We start from the raw sequence: 9,221 nt of genomic DNA, 5'->3' as shown, positions 1-9,221 counted from the left end.
TGTCATCACAGATGGCCTACTCTGTCCTGTTTTATCAGATTGCTTTTCTCAGCTGAGTTCTCAAACATTGAAAGCAGTGAGCATTTCGATTTTTGTTTTGCTTTTCAAGTTACACACAAATGTATTTTAAGCTTGTTCATTTACAAATTAAGTAGTTGGGGGAGGAGTATCCAAACACTTAATAATTGTACAAAAACAAGTGCAAAAGCAATATGAAATGTGCAAAAAAGAAATTTGAAATTGGGCATAAGTAAGTACATGAATGGAAGTAAACAGGTCCTCTCATTTTACTACATGTGCTTGTGAGTAAGCTACAAATAATTCTGAAAATAGAATACCTGGAGACAATTATAGAGTTAAGTATGTAACAGTAGCTTTGAAGCATGAATTAGCACTATTCTGGGTATTCAGTTGGTCAACAAAGGACATTCTTTCACATAAATTGGTATTGAAAAGAGTAGGAAAGAAAAGGATATGAGGGTTCAGTCTAGCAATGAATATACAGTGAGCTCTTTGAGGGTCTATGGGGAGGGGAGGATACAACTGGAATACCAGATTCCACCATCATGCTTTAAATCCTATGAGGATGTCCACAGTGCCCACACCAGTTGTACCTTCATATCTTCTTTTTTTTTTCAAGTTTGAAAAGACATTTATTTTTCTACCTTTCCCACCTGAGTAATAATTTGGCTAGTTATAGAAATACTTTTACATCAGCATTTTGAACCAATGTATTATCTCCCAGTTTTTAGTGTAGCTGTTGTAAAGTGTGCTGATGCTTTTCTAAAACCATTTTTAAAATCGTTCTCTCTGCAAAGTTTTTAGGATTTGAAACTTTATGATTGTATTACTTGGTGTGTGACTTCTTTCACTTTCGAATGTGGGTAACCAATATTTTAGTACCTTCTTAGGTAAAGATCAAACCATGATATATCATCAGAATTCCTTCCACTGAATATTTTTAGACCATCTTTTCACCCAGATATTTTTAATCTTCGGAAATCAGGGGTGCCTGGTGTGGAGGCCGAGAAAAATTAAGGCCATTCCACCTCAAGTTTAGCATTAGCACAAGTATAGCCATCTTAGGCCCCTGGGAATAAGAGCTGAACTTTACAGGAAAAACTGCAGAATGCCCTCAGCAGAGAATCCCATATCAGATCTTAAGAAACTCCCTCACCCTTTCCCCATATTGGAAAGAAAAAAAAATTTTTCTTCCACCCCTTCTGAAAATCCCCTAGACCAGCCCATAAAAAACTAGCTGTAACCCACTTCGGGGTCCAAGCCCCTGCTCTGTTGTATGGAGTATACTTGGACCCAAGCTCGAGCTTGTAAATAAACCCTTGTGTACTTGCATCGGTGTTGGCTTCTTGGTGGTTTCTCAGATTCGCAGTCTTGGGCACAATACCTGGGTGGTTCAGTTGGTTAAGCATCTGCCTTCAGCTCAGGTCATGATCCTCAGGGTCTTGGGATCAAGTCTCACATTGAGCTGCCTGTTCAGGAGGGAGTCTGCTTCTCCCTCTGCTGCTCCCTTCCCATCTCTCAAGTACAGGCTCTCTCTCTCTCTCTCTCTCTCTCTCTCTCTCTCCCCACACACACACACACACACACATACAAATAAATAAATAAATACAATCTTTTAAAAAAATCAGTTGCTACAGTTGGTCTCTTATGTAGGTAAGTTGTTATCGGAATGCATGCTTGTAGTGATGTGGTTCAAGGAAGGAGTGTGAGAAAATAGGACTTAGAAGATTTATAGGAACAAATGTCATTTAAAAAAAAATCATGTTCAATGTTGTTTGTACACACTAACAATGTGAGAATTCCCGTTATGTAACTACACCAAAACTGCGCTGAGGGTAAACTATTTGCATCTAATCTCAATCCCTCTGATTATTTGTTGTTTTCCTCGGTGTCTACTATTTTCTCATTTCTCATCCTCCTCCAGAAGAAAAAAATTCCAGAAGAAAAACAAAATGACTGAAGAGATTCAGTGCACCTGGCTCAAACACCTCCTCCCTGAGTTCCCAGAAGATCAAGAACATCAGAGGCCCTTCTTTGTGTTTTTCTTGGCATTGAATGTCGTCATCCTGGCATGGAAACAGGAGACAATTCTGATAGCCCAGTTTGGTTGGAATTCCCCTTGTCTCATGCACATTTTGGTCTGCAGGGGGCACTGCCTTTCTCTCTGTGTACTGCACAGTCTCCTGCTACAGAGAACAACCATTATCACAATGGGCACCTTTATACAGATTCATTTCTTACATGCTCTCTCACCAGGGATGATTGTCTCCCAGCCAGAGCATCCTACAGTGAATCCATGTCCATAAGTCACCTTATGAACTATGCAATCATGTTGTCTAAAGAAATCCAAAATAACCTGTTGGCCAGGACTCACTTGAGTTCAAGGGCACATGCAATGGTAACCTCTCTACTGCCGCTTGTTGACTGAACCATCATCCATCTCTTGTCTTACACAGCCCCACAGACTCTAGTTCTTGGATATTAGGGATTAGGGATTTTGCTTAACTTGTTTTTAGTATGTCTCTGTAAAGATCCCTAGTGCTATTAGGACTGTCTCCATCTCCCAGGCGTCTAACCTGGCTGTCATACCAATGATTCCTCCTCTGAAATTTTTTTTTAGCTATATCTTCCACTTCTCATTCCTGGGTCTATCCTACTTTCTTGTTTGAGATTCCAAAACAAACTGGCCCAAGCCTTGTCCTGATTTGGACCAGGTGACCATGGCCATCAGCATGCTGAATTCCCTGTCACATACCTCAAGGCATTCTTAGGGAAGGAATTTCCCAGAGACAGTGCCAAAGAAAAAGACTGGTGAAGGAAAAGGAAAAGCAGTTCTTGCTGTTAATAATGAAGCTGAATTGGTGTCACATGGCCTTGGAAACTGGGATACTATGTTTGAATTGCAAAAATAATTATAAGTGCAGGAAACCAAAATGTTTTACATAAAACAAGAGTAACAGTCTATGTTAGAAATCTTGTTTAGTGATTGTTTATCTATTGTTTTCTCAAATAAAAATCTTCTTTATACCACTTCTTTTTTCTCTGTTGCACTCTCTGGGAGTCCATGGGTGGTAAATACAGAAGGCAATCATTTCTCAGATTGTGTAACATACCTTGTTTATTTTGAGCTTACAAGTAAATGGCAAAAATCCTGAGTTATTCTCATCTGCAGGCTTTCCTACCTGAAGGAAAATACATAACAAATTAATTATAATCTCCAAATACAGGTGCATCATTTTATTACAAAATAATTTTCTCTTTAAGCATGTTATTGAACAAATCCTCCAGGTTAATATGTTGATGTCACTCAAATCAGTCACAGACAGATGAAATCAATCAGGCATCTGAATTGCAATATCCCCAGTATAATCACAGTCCAAAGGATCTCATAGAGAAGCTTTCCTCAAGCCAGACAGTCAAACTTTTATTGGGAAGCCACAGCATGAGCATAACTCACAAATACAAGGACAGTAAATATAAGAGAGAAGAAGTCTTTCTTTTTTCTTTTTTTCCTCAGTATCCCTTTTTTTTCTTTTAAATATTTTATTTATTTATTCATGAGAGAACACAGAGAGAGGCAGAGATGTAGGCAGAGGGAAAACCAGGCTCCCCGCAGGGAGCCTGATGCAGGACTCAATCCCAGGACCCCAGGATCACAATCTGAGCCAAAGGCAGATGCTCAACCACTGAGCCACCCAGGTGCCCCCAAGAAGCCTTTCTTTACTCTAAAGTTTGAACTTTTCCACTCAGATAACACCCACATTTCTTCCAAGCTGATTTAAATTTTGGTAACATTAGGACAGAATTATAAGGGAACATTCCCAGTTGCTTAACTTCACACTATTCATATGCGGACTTTCCACCAAGGAAATGTATAATTAAGCCTTAAACCAAATGCAACAGCTACTCCTAGGCAAACATGGTAATTAAGAGCACCTACCAACTCACAGTTCAGTGAAGGAATCATCACATCTGTAGGAGTTCCTGGCTTGGGCAGAACAAAGTATTAGCTATTTTGAGTTTTGCCTCCGATACCTTTACTAAGATCCCCCCCCCCACACACGCTTCAGGTGTTAACATTACCAAGACTTTTCTAGAGAATGCTCGCTCTTAAAATTTGTCCCCAGCTGAATGCATGAATCATTTGTGTACCTTCCTTTAATACAAGTCCATTCTAAAAATGGCAATTAAATCTCATGACCTGGAGAGTCTTCCAGATACCTTCCCCTTTGGAATCTCACTGGTGACTATCTGATATTCCTTGATCTAGAACTTCTTTCCCAGTTGTGCTGAGGAATGGGGCACAGTGTAAGTTCCGGCTCAAAAATACCATGGCCAGCTTTCCTGAGCTTTGTCGGTATCCGTTTCTCTCCTCACCTTCCCCCTGCTGGGCACTTGCTCAGATAAGATATAAGTGTCGCCTGCTTTCTGCAAGAACAGCCTTTAGGAGACCTAACTGTCCCTTTCTCCCCACCCCCCAAATATTTAATTCCTATAATTGGCTCATTTGAGAATGAGAATTCCATAGAAAAGCCAATTCTTGATAAAAAGCACATTGATTATCATCTGACTTGGGACTAGACATGAGATGTGACAGGAAGGCAGTAGTTCAGCTGACTCTCCTTTGTCCCTTACTCCAGCCCTCTTGGTCACTACTCACGAGACCTATAGTCCTAGGGACTCTCAAAATAGAAGTCCTGTTGTTTAGTGTTAGGGTAACCTGCTTGTGATCAGATAGGGCATCTGCAAAACCACGGACTTCTTAGACTTAACCAATTAAACTTACATTTCACTCTTTGCCATCTATAGCCTAGAAATTCTTTCCGCTAAGTAGAATGAAAAATCCTAATTTACCTGCTACAAATTACTAAAAATGGCAAAATTGACTAGGAAGGGCTACAGGAACCATATCTCTAGGTCTGACACAAACACATTTCTCTTCCAGCTTCCTCCTCTTTGGTGTGAATTCATGAACTTGGGAAATGCTGAGAGACAGCAAATGTACTTTTCAATTGAAGACTGTGCTTACCTAAGCTCTGCCTTGTTTTGAGGGCCAACATTGAGGGCAGTGTTCTTTGAAGCACTCCTTTACTGGATATGTCAAATCACTACAATTAATGGCCTAGAGGGCCAGGGTCCAAAAACTGGAGGACTGTCCCTAGCCATATCAGGTGTACTGATTGCCCCAATTTCAATCTGGAGGGGTTGGGGGAGGGAGAGAGAAAGGGATGGAGGCCTACAGAACTATTAGAATATTTAGTCACTGACCTGGCTTTGAATATAATTTTATTCATTAATTAGGTTCAACAGGAAATATATAGTCATAGGAAATATTGCCTATTGTAATAAATATGCTAGCCAAGGCCACCTTTTCTTTGCAAACAAAAATGTCCCACATGTGTATCCTAGTCGTGTAATCTTTGCATAACCTTACCCGTCCTCTATAAAACATTCCCTGGGCACCCACCCCAACACAGCCACAAATTCAAGGCCATCCACTGCATACGCCCTGTCAAGGGCAAGAAGACAGTTCCAAGGATCACACCAAAGGTTCTGGACTTGTGTGATCCTGAATCATCCTGAGTATATGCACGAAAGCATCATAATGCAAGTCATCATTAGTTACCAGGATGATTCAGGGATTTTATTCCCCAGGGTGGTTTAAATCAAATGTAAAATATCTCACAGAAACTCTGTATATACTGTTCCCTTGGTACCCAGGAAGCTCTGGAATAACAAGAGATAACAGACTCATTACATTTTATAAATACTCACAGGTTTGTCGGTATGGAACACAGAAACCAAGTCTTCCAGTCAGACATGAGGAAGTCTGTTTGTCTTACTGGAAATACTCGAAGTGGATGCTTCCAGAACGTTGGAAATCCTGACTGACTGCTGGATAGGTGCTTGGTAAGTTGTATTCCTTTCCAAGGCTGCTATGGTAAAAATGACAAGGCATTCAAGAGAAGGGTTTCAGTTCTGGGATTGTGAAAAGGACAGGGCTTTAGGACAGGTATGCTTTGCTTCCATCAGAGAAACAAATGAGGAAGGATTGGTTGACTCTTACTTGGAAAAGCTGGGATCTTTTTGTCAGTGCATTTTTTTAAAAATATTTTATTTACTTATTCATGAGAGACACAGAGAGAGAGAGAGAGGCAGAGACACAGGCAGAGGGAGAAGCAGGCTCCATGCAGGGAGCCTGATGTGGGCCTCAATCCCTGGACTCTGGGATCACACCCTGGGCTGAAGACAGACACTTAACCACTGAGCTACCCAGGCATCCCTGTCAGTGTATTATTCTATTAGGAAACCATAACATGTGCCCGATAAACTCAGAAACCAATGAAATCACACTCAGAATGTTGTATGAGTGAAACTTACCTAGAAATGCATACTTAGTTTTTAGCAGATTCTCAAAGTAGTTCATGTGCCCCTCCCTTCTCAGGGGTTAGGAAGATTTCTTAGGTTGAACAAAGTTGTTCAAATTATTCAAACAGTGAGTAGTAAAACACAAACCAATACTTCGAACTAATATTCAATAATATTGAATATTAGATAAACACAGTAAATGTTAAAAGTACCTGCAAAAAACTAAGAAGAAACATTACTGACCTCATTTTAATATTTTTCATAGAAATGTAGATTTGCAAATAGATATTAATTTACATGCTTAAGTCATATCATAAAGGAATCATAGTGGTATAGTATAGTTTAGGTTGAGGGCTCTGGAATCAGCCTACCTGGTTTCAAATCCAGGCTCATCTACTTTGTCTCTGTGAATTTGGAAAAAACTACTGAATATTTCTGTGTTTGTTTCCCCATTAGAAAAAATGGGAAATAATAATTATTAAATAAAATAATGTATAAATAGAACGAATGAATTTTGGCACATTAAAATCATTTATATAATCACTGGTTATTATCACTAAGTTTGAGAGTAATTAATCAGAATGCTCAGCATTTTATTTTTTAAAGGGACCATAAGTTTTTCTCTTAAGTAGAAAATTACAAGTCAAATATTTATTCTGTGAAATTTATTATTTTGTTCTTCCTGGAATTTATCATCAGGTCTAGTTATACTCTAGGAACTAATAGACTAAACATTAATATTATCAGAAGCCTCAAACTTAATTGGCCCATGAAGAAAATCGGAGTACATACTGGGTTGAAAACTATTAAGAAAGAGCATTCAATTAGAAGATTTTTGAATGCAAAAAAAAATAAAGCATTTCCATAGGATTACTAATGAATAAATATTTTTCTATTCAAAAATAAATTTTATAAAAATCTAGAAATTAGAATGCTTTACTCATGACTTAGAAACTGGCAATAGGCTAATGTGCAATTATGTTAATAAGAGCTGACATAGGAAAAATACTCTGTCATAGCTGATAATACAGCTAGACAGCTGCTGCCCTTTAGGGTCCTTCTAGAGCTACTAACTTGTTCTTTTCATCATAGTTGAAATAAGAGCCATTATACTTTGGGGTCCTTCTAGAGCTACTAACTTGTTCTTTTCATCATAGTTGAAATAAGAGCCATTATACTTTGGAGGTAGGCAGTCCTGACTCATTCTAGAAATAAATACAAAAGAATGTCTTCTTGCCTTCAGATGGCACAGAATCCAGAACAACAATTTTACTGAGTAAGATTGCTTATGTGTAATTCCTGAAGATCTGTGTTTGGTTTTTCTATAAGCTATTATTGAGAAAAATAAGACCACAGCAAAAGAGGTCACAACTATCATCAATAAACCAGGAGTGTTAGAAAGGCCCATACTTAAAAGGCTCCTTACCATTTCCTGATATGAGCTAGCCTGAAACTCTTAGGGCACCTAAGACCTCTGTGCCTGTCCCCAGACCTTAAAGATACAATTTTACCGAACATGTGTCCTTAACTCTTGCTGTTACCTATTTTTCTGTCCCTGAATGGTCTCATTGATTCCCACAGCTTTTACCATCTTCTTTCCATTGATGACTCCCAAATCAATACTGCCAGCTGTGCCTGTGTGTAACTGCCCACTATCCTCTCAAACTGAGTTCAACACCCTTCTTTCCTACTCCACTCCTGGCCCAGACTTTCTATTTCTACTACAAGTACTGTCTCATGGTAATTTGTCATAAATACAGGGAGAAATCTGCTTCTTTTTCTTCCCTCAATATGTCCTCAACTTTGTTAGTGTGTGTGTGTGTGTGTGTGTGTGTGTATTCAAATTGTGTCAGATCCTGAAGAAAGAGACAAGGTAAAATTTAATTAAACTATCAAGCAACAGACTCTGTCTTTGGAGTATCTCTCCTCCCTAACATCCTAGCTGGTGTCACTACTGACAGCTCACTTCCTTTAATCTACCCTGAGTAGCTCCCTGAAAGCTTAACTCTAGTCATGTCATTCTGCTCTGATGTTTAATGGGTTCATGTTTACTACTGATCTAGTTATTAAAACCTCCCTGACATGGGAAGCTCTGCACAATTTGGTTCCCCTCCTCCATCCAGTTTGTTTCTCATCAATCTCTTTCAGATGTCCTTGCTCTTAACAGAAAGGATGCTCGCAGTCCCCCAAACATGCTCTGAGCTCTTCTGACATAACTTCTTGCTCAACTCCTCCCTCCTAAAATGCTTTCCTTGAACCCATCTTTCATCTTTTGAGGTTCTTTCCAATTTCCAATGACCATCCCAGTTAATTCCAAAGGCTTCCTACTCCCTGTAAGATACAGACCAAACTCCTCAAAATGGGTGAGCCCTCAATGATCTAGCCCAGCCATGTGGTTAGTTATAGGCAATACTACCCTTATGGCTGAACGAAAGGGGCCCAACCTTGGCCACATTCTTTTGGGCGATTCTGGACTTCTTCCTACTACACCACACTCCATGGGACAAGGCCAAAGAGATGTGTGCCCCCACCCCCCACCACCACCAAACAGCATTCATTCTATCCTTCCCTTCTAGACCATCTTCTGGGTACCAAGACCCTAAAATTCCTTGCCCAGATGGCCCTCAGAGTCTACAAGTTCTCATTCCCTGATCACCCTTATAAGGGTAAACCATAATGCTGATGTTCACAGACTGAAGACTTAAGGGCAGCCAAGGGATGGCTATTTGCAAAGGTGTGAATAGATGCATACACATGGATTGGCATGTTCATATGTGTGCAGCCCACTTATGTGGGCTAGAGGTAGGTTCTCATGCCACCTCACTGCAGCA

Source organism: Canis lupus, chromosome 23 (genome assembly GCF_048164855.1).
Source record: "Canis lupus baileyi chromosome 23, mCanLup2.hap1, whole genome shotgun sequence".
Lineage (NCBI taxonomy): Eukaryota > Metazoa > Chordata > Mammalia > Carnivora > Canidae > Canis > Canis lupus.
This window is presented reverse-complemented; position numbering follows the sequence as displayed.